This window comes from Mesocricetus auratus, unplaced genomic scaffold, assembly GCF_017639785.1.
Source record: "Mesocricetus auratus isolate SY011 unplaced genomic scaffold, BCM_Maur_2.0 Super-Scaffold_100018, whole genome shotgun sequence".
Classification (NCBI taxonomy): domain Eukaryota; kingdom Metazoa; phylum Chordata; class Mammalia; order Rodentia; family Cricetidae; genus Mesocricetus; species Mesocricetus auratus.
Genome location: NW_024429199.1, coordinates 1,946,907 through 1,970,371, shown reverse-complemented (window position 1 = coordinate 1,970,371; position 23,465 = coordinate 1,946,907). Strand labels below are relative to the sequence as shown.

General features: G+C 48.6%; 1 long non-coding RNA gene across 1 annotated transcript; it reads left to right on the top strand.

Moving 5' to 3' along the window:
- The first annotated feature begins 1,906 nt into the window (after window positions 1-1,906).
- LOC110341472 lies at window positions 1,907-21,817 on the top strand. The gene is made up of 5 exons (XR_005869576.1): window positions 1,907-2,304; window positions 7,488-7,627; window positions 13,444-13,567; window positions 17,552-17,648; window positions 21,526-21,817. It is a non-coding gene; the product is annotated as an uncharacterized LOC110341472 (long non-coding RNA).
- The last annotated feature ends 1,648 nt before the right edge of the window (window positions 21,818-23,465 follow it).

The following is a 23,465-nucleotide window of genomic DNA, read 5'->3' as shown; positions in this document are numbered from 1 at the left end:
TGGGTGTCCAGAGCTCAAGGCTATTCTGGTGGTGGCAGCAGCTGCAGAAGCTTGAGCCCCGCTGTACCAACGGTTCAGGTCTCTCTGACTTTCTTTCCTGATCTCAGTGGAACCTCCAATTGTAGCACCCGCACCATGAGCGAGTCCGAGGTATCGGGAAATGAAAGACAAGACGTCCAACCCTTTGTGCTAAGAGAATGCATCTGCCGCCTTTATTGCCAGAGAATGTGTGTGTGTGTGTGTACACGTCTTTACTGCAAGTGCTAAGAGATCGATATCTGCGTACGTGCATGTGTCTGCAAAGGGAGCAGGCTTATATACAGACTTACAGCACAGTGGGAAAACCCCAGGTGTAAGAGCTCGTGTTCTCCTCATGTTAGATATTAATGTCAGGCAGGCAAGGTCAGGGCTGTAAGCCAGGACTAGAGAGCAGGATACACCTGTGGCTATCAGCTGACAAGCAATGCACAGAGATCCGTGGGGGCTGGGACCTGACAGACATAGAGCCCATTACGTTTTTTGACACCAGACATAGAACTACAGGGTTTGATGTTTGCCCTGCTGGGTTATAGTTTTACTTCGATCTATTATTTTCTTATTATGCTCTCATTCACTCATATTGTAAAGGTATGTATATTCTGTTCCATTCTATGTTACAGGTATATAATTTGCTTTGTGGTTTTACAGGGGCTACAATTAAGAGATGTTTTTGAGTCTCAGAAGAAACTTTGGACAGTGTTGAGACTGTTAAAGATGTGGGGGCTTTTGAAGTTGGATTAAATGTATTTTGTATTATGTTATGGTCATGAAAAAATGGGGTCAGGGAGTAGAATGAGAATGTCTCCCATAGGATCTGAAACATGGGGGCCAGGGAGTGAAATGAGAATGTCCCCCATCGGCATGGGCATTTGAACACTTGGTCCACAGTTGGTGTAGTTTGGGACGATTCAGGAGGTGTGGCCCTGCTGGAGGAAGTGCATCACCAGACGTGAGCCTTAAGAGTTTATAGCCTCACCCTGTGTCCCATGCAGTCTCTCTGCTCTGTGCTTGTGGGGAGCAAGTGAGCTCTCACTTCCTGCTCCTGCCTCCAAGCCTGCTGCTTGCTGCCATGCTTCCCAGTCATAATGGACTCATAGCTCTGTAACCATAAGCAAAAATAAACACTTTCCATAAAATTATATATGTATATGTACATGTAATCTTACTTTATGAAACAAGACCCATTATCTGCAGTTGGGGGAAGATATGACCCAAATTGGTTTGAACAAAGAGTATTGATTCATAGTATGTAAAATATTTGTGAGGAAAATCACTGTATATAATATTTGCTTATTCCTCTCTCTGTGTATGTGTGTGTATATATGTATAAATGTAGTATGTTTGTGGGATATGTACTTGCTAGTGTGGGCATGTACACACACATGCATGAGGATGTTGGTGCTCATATGTGTACACGCATGTGAGAGTTCAAGGTTGGCTTTCCCTTCTCCATAGCTCTCCACTGTTAGCTTTTGAGATAGGATCTCTCACTGATCCTGCAGCCCAATGACTTCAAGAATTCGGCTGTTCTCTCTCTCTCTCTCTCTCTCTCTCTCTCTCTCTCTCTCTCTCTCTCTCTCACACACACACACACACACACACACACACACACACACTGACGCTGGAGTTACAGACATGCACCACTGTGCCAAGCTTTTTGCCTGTAGTTCTAGGGATTGTTACTCCACTGGTTGAGTCATCTCCTCAGCCTGTACGTAAGGTTTCAAATGAAGTTTATTTATCAGGGCCCAACTTAGATCTTTCTGTTCTATCAAAGCTGTTCTCAAACAGGTTACACTGTTCCAAATGCACAGCCCGCAGAAAGTGAGTGTCTTTGTTCTAGAGTCCCCAGGGGAGGCTCTCCCGGCTCTGGTAGGATCCCTGCCTATTTCTGAGCTAATGCTTTGCTGAGCTTGGCTTGCTGTAGGTTAGGAGTGCATTCAGCTCTTTGAGGGACCTGAGAACGCAGTTGGTGATAAACCCTAAGCAGGGAGGTGGAGCGTGGTTGCCAGTTAACGAGTGCTGGACAGCAGAAAGGGAAACTGTCCACTTCTCTGGTCAACTCCAGTCTCCCATTCCACACCTTCAAAGTGTTTGGAAGAGCACCCTCTTCCTCTGCTGCTTCCAGGTGGAGACCCGAATCCTGTACCCCAGCCTCCTGGACAGGCTGGCACCGTTCTGCAGAGCCCAGCATGTCCTGTCTGCGCATGCCCTTGCTCCTGCCACCCTGCTGTCTAAACAAGAGTAGGAGCTCAGGAGCAGGAGGTAAGATATCCATTGTTCCCCAGGTATCACCATTCCCTTTGCTCTCATTGCCTCAGGACAAGCTTCCCGACTCCTCCATGTAGCACCAGGATTCTGGAAAAGTCACTCTGCCACTCTAGGTTAGTAATATCCCCTTAACCTCTTGAAGGCAACAGGAAGGAAGTGACAGACCTGGGGATGGTGTCTTCTTCTAAAGAATTCTTACAGAGTAGGGTTTTGTTGGTTTTTATTGTTTGTTTTGAACACCTTCGGTGCTTGGGAAGAGCAAAAGAAATGTTTTAAGGGTTTGGCAACTCTGCTCTGAAGACCTCGGCCTCTAGCCCAGACAGATCAGTCCTAGTTCTGGCCCCACCCAGAGAGAGAGAGAGAGAGAGAGAGAGAGAGAGAGAGAGAGAGAGAGAGAGAGAGAGAGAGTGAGTGTGTGTGTGTGTGTGTGTGTGTGTAACTTCTCAGGGGTTCTCACTGAGGGGAACAAAGCCCAGAGGTTTCCCTGAAGCCTTTCGGCCTAATCCTCTCAGGATTGATGGAGGAACTCAAGGACACTTCACCAGTGTCTTGCTGTCTGTCCCTCCTTAGAGCAAAACCACTCGTGGTTGCTTCTTTTTATGCTCCAGTGCCAACATGACACTGGAGTTCAGGGACAGGGGCGAGAGTCACAGTGGCAGGAAGTGGTTAACTGGGAAGTACCTTTCCAGAATCTTCCCTCCTTCCACAGCCCAGAAAGAGGTTAAGACTACAATGGACTTTGGAAAGTCCCAATTCGAACAGCATTTGCCAGGAAGATGGAGATGCTTAAGGAAAGGGTACACAAACAGGAGGCGGGGAAGGATAGGGGGAGGGGAGGGAGGCAAGGGGAGGGGGAGGGGAAGAGGGGGCAGAGAGGGGAGGGGGGAGAGAGGGACAGAGAGGGAAGAGGGGGAGAGAGGGAGAGAGAGGAAGGGAGAGAGGGAGAGAGAGGGAAGAGGGGGAGGGGAAGAGAGACATGGAGAGCAAGAAGGGGTAGGGAGAGGTGGAAATGCACTCAGGAATAGCAGCCACCCCTCCTGGCACAGGTGTAAGCCACAGCTGGAAGCAAGAAGACCAGATACCTTGATGGCATCACAGGTGCTGAGCGCAGCACTGTGCCTGACTTAATGACGGGCAACTGGATTGAGGGTCTCATCCAAAGGGACGGACAGTTAAGAGAATCTGCAGATAAAATATGCAGCTGGTTGGGTATAAGGATGAAAACTTTTAAAAAGAAAAAAACAAATCCAACTATGGTTTTTGTGGATGAAAATCCCTGGAAAGAAGAGGACCTGCTCAGCCTCAGGCTGCTTGGGACTGAGAGACTGGAATGTTCCAGGTTCTGAGCCAATCTTTAGCCTCCTTAACAGCCTCTGATTGTCCTTCTGAATGCGGCCTAGCAGCTCTGTGGCTATTGGGTGAATCTTCGGAATGTACAGGCAGCGGTGACGTCCACCAACAAACAGCTGAGAGTGACAGCAGCTAGTGTCCGAGGTCCACAGCTGTCATGTCCTTGCTTTTCTGGGGTCTGCCTACTTATGGGAGTGAAAAGTGTCTTTATTTATGACTCTCCGTTCTATTACTATAACGCTTCCCGGAACTGTTGCTATATCAGAACACGGTGTTTGAAAAAACAAAAAACAAACCTAAGCCTCTGTTGTTAAGCCGTGGTCATTTATATTGGCCCAGAATAAACTGTCTCTTACCCCTCTGTAGTGAGAGAGACGTTTTCATGGACACTTCTAAGGGGCTCAGCAGAAACAGGTGGTTTGGGTGGGGTAGCCAGAGATGCCCTGTGGGCTGGGGAATGAGGCTTTGCATTAGAACTACTCCCCGGGAGCAAACAAACAATAACAAGCGTTCAATATGCAGCTTTAGTTTGGTTCTCTTAGGAAATCCTAGCAGAGATTTTACAGTATGGTGTGGTTTCTTTCTTCAACTTTAAAAACTTTTTATTTATTTACTTTCACATGTGCCTACTTGCTCCCTCCCCTCTGTGTGGTGTGTGTATGAGTGTGTGTGTGTGTGTGTGTGTGTGTGTGTGTGTGTAAGCGCTGGATGCTACAGCACACATGTGAAAGTCAGGAGACAAGTTGTAGAAACTGGTTGTCCCCTTCCACCATGAGGGTGCTGGGCAATCAAGACTGTATCAGGCCTGGACAGCAAGCATTTTGACACACTCAGCCATCTCTTAACCCTGATTCGGTTTCTTTGTGAATGTATAGACCTCCTGATAGATGTTTACTATAAAATGCTAAACCAATAGAATATTTCTTGTATCAGTTTTCCTTCGCATAGGTAGTCCCTACAGCTGGCCAGACTGTCCCAGCACATCTGGTGAGAAGAAACTCTCCACCCTGTACGGTTTCTTGGTCCTGTTGTTTCCCTTGGTTACAGCTGAGCCTTCCTCGGCTGACTTCTGCTCACTAGCCTAGCTCTGTTCTGCAGTTGGGTTCCTCACCTGCTGACCACTCAGTTCTATAGGGAGCACCGCATGCCACAGAGCACTCTCCTTTCCAGGCTGTAGAGCTCCTGGTGTAGAACTTATCTCCCAAACACTCTCACTCTACCAGCTTGGGAAGGAGCTTACCATGCTTTTGCACAGAACACAGTACTCAAGTGGCCAAGCACAGAGCCTGACACTAGGCCCTGTCTGCCCATCAGGAGAACCCACAAATGTGATGGCTTCTTTGCTCATTCATGTGAGATTGAACCCCCAGGAAATGAAAACTCCCAAGTCTTTTCCAGCTGAAACATGTGGCTTTACTTTTCTCAGATCCCAAGAATAAGTGAGGACCAAGAACAGATGCAGCCCCTGCCTGGTCCAGCAGCTGTGAAACCCACGTCGAGTTCTGCCCCTTCGCCTTAGCGCTTTCATCTAAATGCCCCGATGGTGCCTGTCATGATTGTTAGTTACTCTTCAGCTGTCCGTGTGCCACTCCCAAACTTGGTCAGCTTACACTGTCACATCGTGATAAAATGTGGTCATGTGCTCCACACTGGGGCAGGGGACAGATGGGACCAGACCACTCCTACAGTTCAGTCAACAATGGGCCCACATAATGGAGCTGGAGCACTAACCTCCAGCAGCCCAGGGACACTGCACAGGCCCTGGCCTCCCTGGGCGCCACCACACTAGGGTGGGTTATCATTGTCCACTCAGCAGGTGGAGCCTCCACGAGGTTGCCAGAGAGAAACTGTTGATCACCTCAGTGGGTGGGCTCACATGGAAGGCACAGCTGATACAGCCTCACACACTCCCACAGCTGTGAGAGCCTCCCCTCCACATACCCACCACCACCTCCCCTCCACATACCCACTACCACCTCCCCACATACCCACCACCACCTGTCCAGCGCACCGTGATGGGACAGGCACATCAAACCTGGCCTGGTAGACACTGGGTGTTGATATGCAACCCACCAAGTTTACTTCTGAGACTTTTGTTGGTTACGAGCCATTTCCGATTCCCGAGCTTGTTTTCTCGGATAATGGGGGACCCTACAACCTTGCCTTACAAGGATGAGTTGAGCCTCAGTGGAGAGAATGGATAGAGACATTTTCGAAAGCTGCCCAATGCTTTGCATAGATGAGTATATTATAGTAATTGAGAGTCTGTGGAGATCTGTGAAGTGAGTCAGTGTCACTCAAAACTCCCTTTTAAAGCAGCCCATTGTACTCTAACCTATTTATGCGTTTCCTTATATGTTTTTCCTCTTCAATTCCCAATAAAAATGGAACACCATGAACACATGTGGGAGAGCATTAAATACAAATTAGCTAGCCCACGTTCTTCGGTCGCTTCCCAGGGAAGCCATACACCTAATAAAACGCCCTGCCAGGGCTGGCACACACGCTGCTGATGGCCCCAGCAGGCACTGACCTTGGCACCATGACAAGGGCAACATTTCCAAATGGATGAACACTTCCTGAACAAAGTGTCCAGTGTACTAGGAATAAACAGGCTTTTCATCATCCGAGCCTGTGTGTTCTCTGGTTCCAGCCAGCTTCCCCACTGCTAGGGTCAGAAAACAGAGACACCAACAAGAAGTGCCTCTTGGGCAACCTGCTATTCTTGCTCATCCCTCCCAGAGGATTCTGGGATTGAGCGGTCATGCAGGCCTCTGCCATGGATTCATGGTTTCCCTTCTGCGTTTCTGCAAAAATGGAACCCAACTGATACATTCCTTTAGGCTCTGGGCAGGAGAGAAGGCTAGACTCAGAACTGAAGCATTCCTTTAGGCTCTGGTGAGATAGAAGCAGGGGTATCAGTGTCCTTGTAATGCAAAAGAGAGCCTTGGGGGCCGCATGAGAAGAGTCTGCTGCAGCTTCCAGCGGGACATCCTCAAACATCGCAAGGCCAACTGTTTTGAAGTTGACTGATCACTATGGTAGCTGCAGCTGCCCATCAGGGTTCAGGCCCATTTTGGTATCGCCTTGCCAAGGAAGCACACGCTTTACATTAGGAAAGAAGGCATACAGAGAGCAGATAGGCACAGCTGGGGTGGGTGGAAGGTGCTAGAAACACTGAGAACCTGCCAGCCCAGGGTCCCTTGTTTTATCTCAGTGCTGCAGGGCGACCACAGGGAAGAAACGGGGAGGGTTTGAAAGTGGAATCATTGTCTAGGAGAGCAGTGAAAAGCGGTGTCCTGGGGACAGGAGACCCGCCTGCAGGTAGTGATGCTGGTGGTAAAGGGAGCTAGGAGCGGGCACATTGAGCAGAGGGGCAGTGAGCCAGGACCCTGGTTTGCCAGTCGGGTGCAATGAAGGGAGGCAAGGGCCAAAGGGAGGAGACTGTAAACTGAGGCATGAGATGATGGTGAGGGACCAGACACAGAGAAGGCAATGTGAGGAAGCCGTGGTTACCGCAAGGGGCCACAAATATGTGGGAGATCTATCAGTTGTGGGTCTCCATGGGTAGAAGATCTGTGGAGAAACAGACTGGGCTGGAGGAGGAGATTGCGATAGGAGAGTTAGAGGAGAGACTGTGGAGGGAGCTGACTGGCAATGCCAAAGCCAAGTGCATTTCATGGCACAGCAGCACTGTTGGGGAACAGAAAGTGGAGGAGGTTGGGGACTGAGCACCCCGAAGATGACGTTTGTGGATGACGGGATCACCAAGTGTTGTAATCAAGAGTACCGTCAAACATTGAGATGCTTTCAAATGTGTCTTACAGAACCCAGCACTCTGAGAAGGGGCAAGTTCTGAAATACAACTCTGGGCCCTCAGTATCGATGGCACTTTCAGCGGGACAGGCTGCGATGGCAGACACGTGGCTCTCTCCACGACAGCAGTTACTAAGTCAGGACACGGCAGGTCAGTACCTTACAAGGAGAGGCCATGCCCGGAGCACAGCAGAACTGCCTGAAGCCTTAGTTTTGTGGGAAGCACCCAGAATTCTCCCCCGAACTGTGGAGCAGGTCCTGCCTGTCAGGTCAGATCCATTCCTGAAGCAGGGCTGTCATCTCCTCCAGCCCCAAGAGTCCAAGCCCCAGGCTCTTCTCCAATGTCAGCCGCTGCCGATACTCCCCAACTGGAGGGGGCAGTACCTGAGCCCCCCAAAACTGAAATCTCATCTAAGCGCATAACCAAGAAGGAGCAGGAGAGAGTGGGGGAAATGTAGGAAGAATTATACATAAGGTTGACCATGGCTAACCTTGGATGACTTTTTCCCATTTTCTACAATTAGGATGTGGTAGTGATGCATATCTTAAAACAAACAAAACAATAGTTGCTTTGCTGTTTGTAAAACAAAGGGCACAAAACCCTCAGAGGAGCATTCCAGGCAGTAGCTGCGACTCCCTGGACACAGTGAGGACTGAGTGCTCAGCAGAGGGAAGGACAAGAAAGCAGGGCAAGTCTGCCTTGGCATCACCAGAGTTGCCAAACCAGAGAGACAGACAGACAGACAGACAGACAGACAGACACACACACACACACACACAGAGACAGAGCACACAAAGCATCAATCCGTCGGTCTGTGACCTGTCCCTGACCTAGATTGTGTTGGCCAAGTAGTCCTCGTGCCTTCACTGCCTGCCCACTAAGGGAAATGAGCTATGGTTCAAGCCAGCCCTCTGCAGCACCTGCGTAACATACAGGTCATTTTCTCTTCCCAGCTGTGGTGTCCAGTGCCAGCACAGAACTGCCAATGCCTCCTTTACTGTGACCTGAGGTCTGGGTAAAAGTCAAGGTTCTCTGGTCCAGTATAAACATCCCAGGACCACGGGAGCAGGGATAGGTCACAAACAAGACTGTGACACCTCCCTTAAAGGGGAAGCAGGACTACCTCCTACCAGACACCCAGCTTTCTAGAGCGCCATGATGTAATTCCCTATCCTGTGTGTCTGTCCCTGAAGAGCACCTGCTGGGTGGGTGTTCTACCTGAGGGGCTCGTTCACTTCCTGTGGTGGGAGTGACCAAAGGTGTCCTCTGTGTCTTCACTAAGGCCTCTCTCTGGAAAGACACTGCCTTACTCAAGGAAGCAGCATACTAATGAAAGAAATATTAGGGTGGCCTCCAGGATACAGATAGAGGAGGATTTGTTGTTGTTATTATTATTATTGTCTTTGTATGGTCCAGAGAATGATCGAGGATGGTCATTCATTGGCTTTGAATTGGTGACTTTGTTAAGTATATAGCCAATCAAAGCAAAAGAATAAATAGCAAGAGATACATGATAGATAGATAGACAGATAGGCAGATGGCAAAATATCAAATCAGGTGCCCAAAATATCCCACGAAAACTGACTACTGTTGTGGAGTATTTGTTCAACTATGTAAAGATGTGTTGCAGTTTTAACTTGCCTTCCTAAGGCACCTAATTGGTCTAATAAAAAGCTGAACAGCCAATAGCGAGGGAGGAGGTACAGGCGGGACTGATGGGAAGGAAAGTAAGTAGGAGGAATTTAGGCCCAGGGGAAGAAAGAAAAAGAGATGCCAGAGAGATGGGAGGCACGTGGCGTGCCGGCAGACATGGTGCTGGAGAGGCATCTGAGTTCTACATCCAGATGAGCAGGCAGCAGGAAGAGAGTGCCACTGGGTCTGCTTGCACACCTGAGACCTCCAAGCCCACCCCCAACGACACACTTCCTCCAACAAGGACACACCTCCCAACAGTACCACTCCCTCTGAGCCTGTGGGGCCCACTTTCATTCAAACCTCCACAATCACTGAATCAGGTAGCCACAACAAGGGGCAGAAACTGAGCGGGGAAGTTGAGATGGTCATCTGGAGTTCCCAGCCGAGACTTGTCTCCATGGCTGAGCTTCCTTTGGCTTCCCTTTCTCATCATGCAACAAACAACAGTAACCTCTGCTGGATGCGACTGACCTTCTCATCCTGCTCAAGCACCATGCTGATTATAACAATGGGTTCCATAGTGGCATCTCCATACATACACTTAATCATTTTATCATATTCACCCCATTACTCCCTCCTGTTTCCTCCCTCTCTACCTAGTCCCTCTTCTGATTTCATTTTCCTTTCTTTCTCTGTTATTTCTCTTCTTTCTTTCCTTTTATGGTAGCACAGTTAGTTTCACTGGGGTTGTGGGTGAGGGATTATTTACAGGAACATGGATTACACCGCTGATGAAAATCTCTCTCCTTCCCCCAGGGACCATTAAGTACCTATAGGTACTCAGAGAGGGGTGACCCCTCCCCAGGGAAGGATATTGGAGATTAGAGTTAGCAGTCTCCTAAAATAAGGTTTACTTATATTTAAATACGTCTCTTTAACAAGAGTGTGGGCTTCCTCCAAGACCAAACCACATGGGTCTGCTATGGAAAACTGAGCATTTAAAAATCAACAGGTGGGATAAAGGAAAGGAAGAAACAGCACAACAGGGAACTGATCTGGAAACACACACACACACATACACACACACACACACATACACACACACACGCACGCACACACGCACGCACGCATGCGTCTCTTTCACCCCTCCCTCCCATGCTGCGTGCAGAGGGGAAGGTGACTTAGCTCTGTGAGAACACGCCTCAGGTCACACTGCTTAGCATGTTTTATTTAGCACAGCAGTTTTCAAAGAGCGGTCCTGAAAACCTTGAGCCCCTTTTTATGTGACCCTTGAAGTCAAAACTAGCTCTGTGATTTTCTTCTTACCTTCTAATGGAGCATTCCAGTGACCACGTGATATTTGACGACATGGCTGCATCAAAAAGGATTCTGTGATCTCAAATATTGTGAAAGGCTTTGACTCATAGACAATCCAGGTCATCTTTTCGCATTTTGAGGTTCTGTAAGGGGAACTAGCTTAACTTCAGCAACACAGTGTTGCAAATTTATTTGACTGTGGGAGTTTGTTTTTGTTTTGCTCTGGTTGGGCCCACAGCTGTTGCTATCCTGTTTTGGCATTTGCTCCTCTGGAGGTTAGCCATACCAAAGTCAGAATTCCTCTAGCTGAGAAGCTTCTCTGTGATGGCTTATGTGGATAATTATAAAGGAGAATGGAGTATCAGACTAGAACACAGCCTCATTGGAGGGCTCAGACTCCACCTCTGCTACTTACTGTCTGGGAAAATTATTTAACAATCTCTGTTCCTTGTGATCTCCATGCATAAGACAGGAATGATTAGGTTGGTGGTCTTAGCGCAGGACTTGTAAACTTCAAATGCTATAAGAGAAGAAACCTTTATCTCTCTGTGGTAGTTTGAATGAAATTGGCCCCCATAACCTCATAGCCCCATTAGGAGGTGTGAACTTATTGAAGTAGGTGTGACCTTGTTAGAAGAAGTGTCTCACTGTGGAGGCTGGCTCTGAAGTCTCCTATGCTCAAGCTTTCCTCAGGTGACACTCAGTCCACTTCCTGTTACCTTCTGATTAAGATGTAGCCAGCACCCTGTCTGCCTGCACACTGCCATGCTCCCCCCATGATGAATTGAACCTCTGAACTATAAGCAAGTCCCCTCAAATGTTTCCCTTTATAAGAGTTGCTGTGGTCATGGTGTCTCTTCACAGCAATAGAAACCCTAACGAAGACACTCTCCCTGTGTCAATTGTGATCTTCTAGGGTCAGGCCCCAAGCGCAGGCTGCAGACCAGCACTGTGATCTGAGGCAGGTCTCCAATGCATCACAGACTTCAGTTCATCTGCCTGCATGCTACTGGCAAGGGTGAAGCCTTTTCTGGTACTGATGTTGTGACTGAGCACACTGGTTAGGAGAGCGGAAACATGCCAGGAGCAAAGCAGAGAAGGAGAGGGAGGGTAAGGGCCTGGGGGACGGGTGACATCTGCAGGGAAGAGGGGCCTCTCAGAATAGAATGGCTGGCCTCTAGTCATCTCTGTAGGGTTCTGCCTCCCATGGACCAGCATCTCAGCCTACCCAAGTGGGAAGGAGCAAAAGAGTAGGGTTGGTTGCCATCAGCAACCTGTGCCATGCCATGCCCAAACCTGACTGACCAAATAGAGTGAAGCTCAGAGGTTAGAACCCTTCCCTAGCTTGTACAATGCCCCATCTGCAGAACCTCCAAACAAATGAACAAACTGGCCACCTGAGGTGAGCTCTGGCTGTAGAGAGGAACAGCTCTGTAAAAGACCCTCTAAGGAGGTCTGTCCCTCACCCCACCGTAGAGATGTCATGTGAACCTGGACCTTGCAGGACACAACAGCAGCTGCTTCTGTCCAAATCCCCACACTGTGACTTCACCACCATTGGGTATGAAGGGACTTCACAGGCTAAAAACACCCTGAAGTGCAGAGAGCACCCAAATCAATGTTGGCCTCGTGACTATCTATGGCATGCATGTTCATCCTAGTTACAAGATTCCCTCCAAACTGAAACAATTGCCCTATAAAGTGAGGCAGGCTCGGGGCCTCAGGGTTGGACAGGAGGTAAACAAAAGGTCATGCATCTCAAAAGAGCTGAGGCTTGGAAGAGTCTTGAGTTCCTCTACCAAGAGTACAGACAGAGAACAGTTGCTGCGGCTGGAGACTGGCCAGCCACACCAGGAAGAAAAGAGAGACATCCAGAGTGTGGAGCAGCCATAGGTTGCGTAGTGGCTTGGGGATGCAGTTTTCCAGCATGGTCATCATCGTCACTGGGTGGGCTTTCTAGGGACACAGCTGCTTTCCGGCTTCCTTTCTCCTTGTAAATAACCCCTCACAATACTCCTGTTAGCAACCTCAGTAAAAACTCATTGGCTCCTCCGGGGAATGCAATCAAAACTACTTTGAGATTCCATCTTATGCCTGTCAGAATGGCTAAGATCAATAACACAGGTGACAACTCATGCTGGCAAGGATGTGGAGCAAGGGGAGCACTGCTCCACTGATGGTGTGAGCAAGGGGAGCACTACTCCACTGCTGGTGGGAGTGCAAACTTGTACAGCCACTGTGGAAATCAGTGTGGCGGTTCCCCAGAAAGATGGGAATCAATCTACCTTAAGATCCAGCTGTGCCACTCTTGAATATACACACAGAGGATGCTCCATCCTACCACAGGGACACTTTCCCAAAACCATGTTCATTGTGGCTTTGTTCATAATAGCCAGAAATTAAAAACAACCTAGATATCCCTCAACAGAAGAATGGATAAACAAAATGTGCTACATTTTCACAATGGGGTATTTTACTCAGTTTCCTGAAACTTGCGGGAAAATGGATGGAACTAAAAAAAAAAAAATCATCCTGAGTGAGGTAACCCAAACCCAGAAAGATAAATACGGCATGTATTCACTTATATGTGGATAGTAGCCATTAAATAAATGATAATCCAGCTATAGCCTGTAGACCCAGAGAGGATGGGCATAGAGGAAGGGGAAGGGGGGAAGGACACACAGATCTCCCTGGGAGGGGGTAAAAGAATGTGCTTTATGGGTGGATGGAAGGAGGGGCAATCAGGAGGATCAGGCGGAAGGAGGGAGACGAGACGGTGTTGAGGGGTATTTGAGGGGTGGTGTGGAACGCTAGTGCAGCGGAAAGTGACAAAAGTGACTCCAATGATAGTCTGCTATACCCATAGATCAGGCCTTTATTCAGCCATTGCCAGAGAGGCTTCCTCAAGCAGCAGATGGAACAGATGCCGAGACCCATAGCCAGACAGTATGCACAGAGACACCCTGGAACACACAGCTCTAAATGGGATGTCTCCATCAAACCCCTCCCCTCAGAGCTCAGAGAACCAGCGGAAGAGGAGGCGGAAGGAGTTGGAGAGACAGAAAGGGTGGAGGACACCAGGAGAAGAAGGCTCGTGTGAACTCAGAGGCTGGAGCAGCAAACACCGGGCCTGCACGGGTCTGTACCGGGTCCTCTGCAGATACACTGCAGCTTTCAGTTTAGTGCTTTTACAGGACTCCTGAACTTGCAAGTGAGCGGATCCTTGATCCTTGTGCCTTTTCTTGGGGCTCTTTCATTTTTCTGTTGGCTTGGCTTATCCAACTTTGAAGCAATTGGTTTTTTGTTTTATCTTATTGTATTGTATTTTGTTTTGTTGTTATCTCTTTTCTAATGAGATACTGAAAGGGAGTGGATGAGGGGAAGAATTGGGAGGAGCAGAGGGAGGAGAACCTGTGTTCAGATTATATTGTATGAGAAAAGGATCTAAATTTACACCGAGAGGTGGTGGCGCACGCCTTTAATCCCAGCACTCGGGAGGCAGAGGCAGGCGGATCTCTGTGACTTCGAGGCCGGGCTGGACCGACAGCCTCCAAAACAATACAGAGAAACCCTGTCTCGTAAAACCAAAAAAAAAAAAATCTAAGTTTACTAAAAGAAGGGGAAAAGAAAAAGGAACAACACAAAATTGAATGAGAAAACAAAAAGATAGGGCTTTCCAAATTCCAGAAATCTCAGCTTGACAGTGAGAGTGTAACCTTTATCCCAGCACTCAGGAGGTAGAGGCAGGAGTGGGCACCAAGCAGCCACTCAGAGGACACCTGCCCTGGAAAGAGAAGTCACCTGTATGGGTTAGTCTTTTATTGAACTGATACTAGCTAGAGTCACCTAGGAGGAGGCATTGCCTCCATCAGATTGGCTTATGGCTTGTCTGTGGGGCATTTTCTTGATTGGTTATTGATATAACAGAGCTCAGCCCACTCTGGACAGTACCATCCCTGGGTAGGGGATCCTGGGATGTATAAATGGGAGGCCAACCCCCAGCAGTGGTGGCGGTCGCCTTTAATCCCAGCACTCAGGAGGCAGAGACAGGCGGATTTCTGAGTTCAAAGCCAGCCTGGTCTACAGAGTAAAAGCCCCAGGACACCAGGTCTATACAGAGAACCCATCTCAAAAAAAAAAAAAAAAAACAATCAGGGGGCAGGGAGGAGGTTGAGCATGCCCACTAAGCAGCCTGTTTCCAGATTCCTGCCTCGAGTTCCTGCCCTGGCTTTCCTTCACGATGGACTACAAGCTGTAAGCTCAAATAAAGACCATCTCATCCCCAAGTTGCTTTTAGTCAGTGTTTATCACAGCAACAGAAAGTGAACTAGGATGCCTGGCCAGAACCCCAAGTGTCACCCCAGATCCCAGATGCCTTCCCAACATTGCAGCACCCAGTCAGCCATTTAAAACCAAGAATGGAATTAGCCAGGCCCCACCAAAATCTCAGGACACGGTGCTTAAAAATACTGTAGCCAGCAACCAAAAGCCTCCTATCTGTTGTAAGAGCTGGAAACTGGTGAGTGAGGGCATGCGTTGTGGAAAGAGGGCTTGCTGTCCCGCGCTTTCTTCAGATTCGGGAGCACAAAGGGCCAGCATTTTGCCAAGAGGCAAGATGGGGGGCATAAGAGTGACTGATTTTTTCCTTCATCTACACGTCTCCAACTGCTATCCCGTGCTTCCAGCCGTCACCACATGTTCACAGATTTTAAAGCCACAGTAAATGGCAGGGGGAGCAGCTGTGGAACGATTCACACCTTTGTTCCTTTTCAGCACCCCCATCCGATCCTGTCATTTAAACCATGTCCTTCTCCTCCACCTGCTCACCTTCTGCGTTAAGGGCAGCAAGAGAACAGCCAGTAAAGCTTCCTTACGTTCTTACACCCCACCTTGTGCGTGTGTGAGTGTGTGTTTGTATGCGCATGCGCGTGCGTGCGTGTGTGAGTGTGTGTGTTTGTATGCGCGTGCGTGCGTGCGTGCGTGCGTGTGTGCGTGTGTGCGTGTGTGCGTGCGTGTGCGTGCTCCCTTGCGCTTCTCCTAACCTTCAACCTCCTTTGAGTCAGGTCTCTTGTGTTGTTTTCCCAATGTGTACACCAGGCTACCAGGCTCTGGGTTATGGACATTTACCCTGACTTTTCCCTGGGTTCTAGGGATTTCAACCCAGGTCCTCATGCTTATTCAGCAAGTGTTTTTATCCACTGAGCCAGTCCTTAGCCAGCTTTATGGATTCTTATTGATTGATTGATTGATCCTTAAGGGCTGAGCCTCACGGAGAGGACCTACGAGTTTGCCCAGGCAAGGGAAAGGCCTGGGTCTCCTGAATGTTTCCCATTTTTAATCCATGTGTCCTGCCTACCACCAGCATCTCATACAAGATAAGAAATGGGCCTGGGTACATCCGTAGCCCACCTGTGTTTGACAGGAGAGTGAAAGGAAGGAAGGCGAGGGCATGGGGTAAGGAAGGGGCCCAAGCTTGGACTCTGTTGCTGCCTCCTCCAAAAGGCTGGCAGAGCACTACCCTTCTGTTTCAGCACACAACGGCGTCCCATGCTGTGCATGCGACTGCAAAAGCAACTTGCTCTTGGGAAAGGAACTTACTACTAGGCCTGAAGCCCAGGATCCCAAATGGACCGAGCCAGCCCCGAAGAAGTCTGCCCAGTACTCTGGCCTCAGAGGAGCTATAGGTTTCCAGAGTGGGGCTGGAGCCTCTCCATACAAAGTCCTAAGAGACTCTCTCATAGCTCAGAAGGCTGGGGACATGGGAAACTACAAACGAGCTCAGAAAGGAAGGCGGTGAACCGATAGATCAGACCTTCCCCCCTTTCCAGACCGGAAGTTTCTCGAACAAACTTCTCTGGGTGGAGCAGGAGACAGTGGGAATTCCCAGAGAAGCATGACACCAAGGGTGGAATGATCTAGAAAAGCAGCTGGAACCTCTGCTTTCGTGTGTAAGCCAGCTCGTGGGTTTCTATGACTTGTCCCCACCCTCGTTAGTGAGAAACGAAGCCTAGTTTCTGGTCAGCATTTCCCCGAGGGCCACCAAGTGGTTTCCCGTCCCGAAGGCCCCAAATGACTAGTCCACAGCTCCTGCCTTGCTCTCTTTGCATGGCACATTGCCCAGCCGTGACCATGCACCCACGGAAGACTGCCAAGCAGGGCCCTAGGGAGGAGGCTCGCCGGCGATCACATCACGTGATGTTGCCATAGGGACTGTAGAAGGTATCTCACCTACTGCCTGCTCCACTCACACCCACAGGACTGGACAAGAGGTGGCCGGTTCATCCTCTGTGACCCCTGGTCACACCCATGACTCACCGGACTGAAAGAGTACACCCAGCCCGGGCAGAGCCAGCTGAATGAGGACACTATGTGAAGTCCGGGCTCATGGTTCCCCCCCGCCCCCATGGAATGAAACCACAGGGACAACAAACAGTCATGCTGGGCCTTGCAAGGCAAAACCAGGAAAGGGGCAGGGAGTGGTTGATTTACCCTCACGTCCTTCCTCAGTTTCAGGGGGAACCGAAGCCTCCCTCTACCTTGGTGCCCTCTTCTCTGCCCCGGGGGAGGGGGGAGGGCAAGTTCTCACCAAGACAGTGAGTCACAGTTTTCTGAGTACCGCCCATTCTTATGTCTACATTTTCCTCACGCAGATCTAGGGAGAGGCCATCATCTGCACGTTATAGCCAAAGAAGCCCAGGTCATGACCCTCTGCAGGTCTCCAGGCAGAGGTGCAGGTCATTGACCCGAACCCAGCATGGCCTGGCCCCCACCACACCCCTCAACCTTAAAGGTGTGCTTCTGATGAGGCAGGATATTTTTTATTGCAGGGGAGCCTTTCCTAGTCCAGTCATGCATGACCCAAGTACCTGAGGTTCTGGACGTTTACCCGTCACCAAAGATCAAACTGGGAAGTGGGGTTTATCATCTCACACCACAGAAATCAGGGTCACGGACTCTCACGGGTGTGCGCAAGGTGAAAGCGAGCGTTACTGAGGATGGTGAGGACAGGAGGGAAATGGATGGAAACGGGGGATTCAGGAGCGATGAAAGAAACTGCTGGAGGTTGGAGAGCCTCCCCAGGGAGGAAGGCCTTTGATTTTTCTTTGTCTCTGAGTTTTACAGGACACTGAACAGAAGCAGCCTCTTTTGGACTAGTTAATTTTCTGGCTATCGTGGACCTGACCAACGTAGGGCCTGCACACTACACATGACCAACCAGGTAGGTCATGTGCTCTTCATAGGCTGCCCACCCAGTCCGGGCGTGGTTAAAGGCTCTCTGGGTATCTCTGAACTCAGCTTTGACCCTTGACCTTGAGTGGCTAAGCCAGTGGGTCACTGGCCAGCATGATGACCCTCGACCCTGTAATTGTCTCAAGGGCTGTTAATTATACTTGGCCTTCTCTGTCCTCAAGTTTCCAGGATCAGCTGGTGGCAGGGTTAACTCTATCACAGCCACCAAGATGCAGTGCAGTTTTTCTTGGTGACCTTGATGTAGTTCCCCTGTGGGAGTCTGGGTGGTCTCCCGGTAGAAGCTTGCTGTCGGAAGTTGCCTGTGAGAATGAACCACACTAGAAGCAAGGCTGTGTGAAAACTCCTTACATCTGTTCCTCGGGAGCTTTAAAAGCCCTGGGCTCTGCCTTCCCCTCTACCTGCCCAGCTTGGTTCTCTCATATCCAAACCAAGCCTCCCGTTCACCTTCCTCTTCCTCAGTTTCTCCCACTCTGCTGTCTTAACCCTTAATCTCCGTGAACGTCATTCTCTGCTCTTACTGCCATGTATGTGACCAACTCGTCATTTTCACACAGCCCTTCCCCCACTACCTAGAGCTGTCTCCTGCCTCACTTACAGGAAGAGATCCCAGCACAAGTATGACCCTCATGCACATTCCTAGTCGATCCTGGGTCTCAAGGGGCACCAGGCGCTTCAGCCTCCAACCCCCTGACTTTGTGAACAAAGTGCATGGGGCTGCCGACTGGAGAGTCGTTTCCTTACAGAAATGCATGAAGCTATAATATTGCGGTAGAATTTAGTACTTATCACACTGTACTCTTTTCTCTCTCCTGGACACCAGTGATAAAGGCAGAGAGGTAACACTTCCCCTACCGTCCTGTCCAGTCATCCCTCTGATGATTTCAACATGAGTGCATTAACTAGGAAACTGTAACCACATCCCGAGTGTGTATGCATTCCAATACACACACACACACACACACACACACACACACACACACACACCGCCCTTTCTATTTTTGGTTGGTTTTTTTGTTTGTTTGTTTGTTTGCTTATTAGTTTGTTTGGGATTGGAGCTTTTTTGTTGTTGTTGTTGTTTTGATTTGGTTTGGGTTTTGTTTTTTGTTTGTTTGTTTGTTTTGGTTTTTATTTTGAGACAGGGTTTCCCTGTGTAGCCCTGACTGTCCAGGATCTCACTCTATAGACCAGGCTGGCTTCCAACTCAGAGATCTACCTGCCTCTGCCTCCCAAGTGCTGGGATTAAAGGTGTGTACCACCATGCCCAGCTTTGATAACCTTTTTAATCAACAGCTCTCCTGAGGCATCAACTCAGATACCATGCTAGAAGTAGAATGCTTCCCTGATATGCACGGAGCTCCGGATTTCATTTCTAGAAGAAATAAATACATTTGATTCAGATAACACACAATTCATTCATTTAAAATGCTCAGTTCCTTTTTTTGATGTATTAATATAATATAAATATGGCTCTGTGAAATTAATGGACTTCAGTGGCTGTAATTACGTTCATAAACTTCTTGGGGAAGCCACTGTTTGCTTCCTTCTTTCTCTCCTCCCTGCCTCCAAGAGAAGGAAAGCCCATCGCCCCTCCAGCAGGAGCGGCCTTCTGTATACAAATCTGCTCTGTAATGCTTTAGTTCCTCCCCTTAGCCACCCAAGGCCCAGACTTGCAGGCAAGAGGCCGACTTGATCCAGTGTTCTTTCTGCTACTGTTGCTGCCAAGTTCCTGCGACAGAACTTCCAGCTTTGAGGATGTTCCCAACGTGCCAGGCTCCCTGCCTCTGAGAGCCAGGAGCCAGGCTGTAGCTCTTTAGTCTGAGCTCCTACATTTGCCGATGATCAGTCGATGTCAGCAGAGTGGCTTTGTGGGACAAAAGCTCCCTGCTGCACTGGCCCAGTGCACACACATGCTAGGTTCCTCAAGAAGCTCTTCCATCCAGATGTCGGACTTCAACGCTTCCCACCCAGATGTTGACCTTCGGATGTTTGCTTCCTTCGTTTCATCTCTTTCGCCTGTAGTTCCATACTTGTCCTAACTGGTGTGAAAAGAACCTTCTGGAAAGTCAATCTGCTTGGGTGCGGATATGAACACTATAACGTGATACTCTCCTTCATGGCTGGTGGAGGAGGTGACTCTTGAGCAGGTAGCATTAGATTCTTGCTTCTGCGGTCTAGGGGTGCTGGAGAGCCCTCTCCTCAGAATCGACTTAGAAAGGAAAGACAGGCGAGTGGCCTTCAGGAAGTGAGAGCACGGTTTGCAGGCAGAGCCTCGAGTCTGACAGCACTGGCAAGCTCTGGAAGGCTCCCAAGAGCCCTATCAGCTCTGTCACCAAAGCTGTCCTTTGGGGCTGCCATTACTGCCATTGGCATGAATATGGATGATCATCAGGCAAGCCCCCTGGCGAGGGTCTTCTGTATAATTAAATGTACAAGCGTACAAGCCTGGCCTCCCCCAGCAGAGAGGGCAAAAGCTCCTGTTTGTAAATGACTTTTCTTAATCCTGAGTGACAGCTTGCTGTTGCTAGGTGCCTACTTTTTTCTGCTTTTCAAAAAGGTGACTAATGGGGTCGATTTAAAACACATCTTCACGTAGGCAGTTATTCTTACACTTTGATTCCCTTTAAAATATCTGCCAACACTTTGGACCATGTAGTGGTATGAAAATTAGGCTTAATAGGTGAAGAAGGGAGATGTCTTTGCTCTTGAAAATTGCATTTATAAGGTTAACAAAGTTTTTATATTACACTAGGGAGCTAGGGTTAGAATACAACACTTTAGAAATGTAATGTCTGGAAACAGAGTCTATGGAGATCTTCCTACGCTAAATCAATGTTTAGTTTGTCTGGGGTTTGTTTTGGGGATTGTTTGTCTGTTTTTTGAAAGAGGTTTTCACTTGGTAGCCAAGGCTGAGCTGAAACTTAACTGTTTAGCCCAAGCTGGTTTTAAATTCAATCCTCCTGCCTCAGCTTCTCAAATGCTGGAATTATATGTGTGTGTTCCTATACCTGGCTGAGGTAAAACTTTTCATCTATGTGAAGGTTTAGACTGGGAAAAAAATCTTCCCAAATCCAAAACATCCAGACTCCCACTTCAATGAGGCCGACATGTGTTTGTGGTTTGCCTTGCTGAGAACCAGTGCAGGATTTTAAAACATAACCTTCATTACAAACTCAAGCTGAATTTTATATTTTGATAAGTGATCCACAAAAGCCAAGAAAATGGGCACTTTGGGAAGCAATAAGAGGGAAACTGTCCCCCAGCATGGCAGTATGGGCCTGTAATTGCAGCATTTGGGAGGCTGAAGCTGCAGGATTTCTATGAATTTGAGGCCAGCCTGGGATACATAGTGAGAACCTAACCCAGAAACAGACAAACACTAACAAACAAATAAACACTTACAAATAGGAAAATATCAGGACAATTCAATCTAATAAAAGAAAACTTACAAAGAGACCTCACACACAAATGTATGCACAAAACTATCATAAAAAGAACTACCATCACAAACAATAAAGAAGGTTCTGGCTCCAGCCACGTCAAACAATGCGATGCTATCTAGAAAATGTTCTATCACAGAGGATTCTCCCTGTTAAAGTGTCTATTTGGTACTAAAATAGAAACTTAATTAAGTCTGTACTTGCTAAGAAATCAGATTATCAGCCAAATATACTCGCACTAAATTCAGATGATTAGCTTGTCAGTGATGACTCAGAGCCTCTTTGGCAGCTTGAACAGTTGGGGCCATTATTCCACATGTGAAGTCACAACAGCCTGTCTTCATAGGTGTGCAGAGTGACTGAGCTCCGGGCAGTAGTGTTAGAGGCTTGTGTTTTTGTTTTTTGCAGACTGAGTCTCACTGTAGACCGTGGGATGGCCTTGAACTTGGGATCTTCCTTCCTCAACTTTCACAGTCCCAGAATTATGGATATATGATACCACTCACGGCCCAAGCCAAATGTCGTTGACAGGTGTCAGGTGACCAGCCATCCATGGCATCCCCAACCCACCCAGAAAAGAGGTCACAGTGGAGTTGAAGTCATTGCCAGATTTTCTCCTGTAGAGTGCATCTTGGCATAGTTTAGGCATAAGATCAATACCGAATAATATTATGAATAAATGAATGAGAAAAATAACAGAAAGATGGAATTTTTATGTTGTCTGAGAATTTCTATTGATGCTCAGAGCTGAAATGGGCAACTAGTGACCAGCTCCATCCTGCAGAGAGATGTGCCTCACCATCCAGGTGGGATTAGACAAGAGTTGGCTGCAGCAGCAGACCGCCATGAAGATATAGCAATAGACTGTCATGCAGATATAGTGGCAGACCACCATGCAGATATAGCAGTAGACCGTCATGCAGATATAGCAGTGGACCGTCATGCGGATATAGCAGTAGACCGCCATGCAGATATAACAGTAGACAGTCATGCAGATACCGCAGTGGACCACCATGCAGATATAGCAGTGGACCACCATGTAGATATAGCAGTAGACTGCCATGAAGATATAGCAGTAGACCGTCATGCAGATATCGCAGTGGACCACCATGCAGATATAACAGTAGACTGTCATGCAGATATAGCAGCAGACTGCCTGTGGCTATAGTAGCAGACCACCATGCAGACATGGATGCAGCTGGAGCTTGCAGCTGACTGTAATGGGTTGCCAGGAACCACTGTTGTGCATTTCTCTTCCTTCTGTCTCACTGAGGCAGCTATTTCCTCCAGCCTGCAACACCCCCAACAACGGGCAGAAGGAGGCTCATGAGGCTTGGGAAACTCACAGAACTTAGGAAACTTGCACTACGAGGACACTAGGAAAGCTGAGTGATTGAGTAGGCCCTTCCAGGGCTGTATACATGGCTAACAGTTGATGGAGGGGTTATTCTCAGTGGGGCTGCCTGCATACCGTGCAGGGATATTCAGGGGTGCAGCTTTGTAAAATCTGCTAAGGAAGGGTTTCCAGTGACGCCTTTGAGTCACCTATGCGACAGGAGAGACCTCTCACCCACCTCCCTGCAATTAACTCCAATAAACTTGTTTCATCCAGCTAGACTTTGGGATGACATCAGTGCCAATCTGGGTGAGTAGGTATTAGTTCATAGCTCCCAAGGAATAGTCATGCAACAATCCCCACAGCTGAGCCAAGAGGGATGGTTTGTCCTACTCAGAGAGTGGGGGAAATCAGCTAGGAGCAAATCTAGAAACTTCTCCCTTCTTGGTGCGTATTTGCTGAGATGAAAAATCTTGAAGGTTGGAAGTAAACGATTTTAGGCAAAGATTGCACTGTGAGCTTGCTGGAAAAGACCCAATATGATAACCAAGCACCCCATGGGCCCCGTACTTGAGAATGGGTCATCTTATCATCTTGATGAGCCCTGGATACCACAGAGAAGTGAGCCTGGAATTTGATGTCCACATGGAGAATCCCACTGGCACTGGAGTTGAAGGGGAATTCTGAGTTGGCCAGAGAAAGCATTTTTCCAGGTGTAGGCACTGCAGGGCATGGGATTCCAGCCTACTAAATACCTTACAAGAAAAATACCCTTGGGCAGAGAGAGAGAGAGAGAGAGAGAGAGAGAGAGAGAGAGAGAGAGAGAGAGAGAGAGAGAGAGAGAGAGAGAGAGAGAGAGAGAGAGAGAGAGACCCAGTACCCGGGCATCTGAAGTCAGAGGACATTAAATCTTGGTTACAGCAGTCACAGCTATGGAAAGGGGCACTTTGGCTTCTCCCTCACCCCCTCTTCTAGCTTGAGCTGGCTCAGGAGCCAGAAATAACCAGGGAAA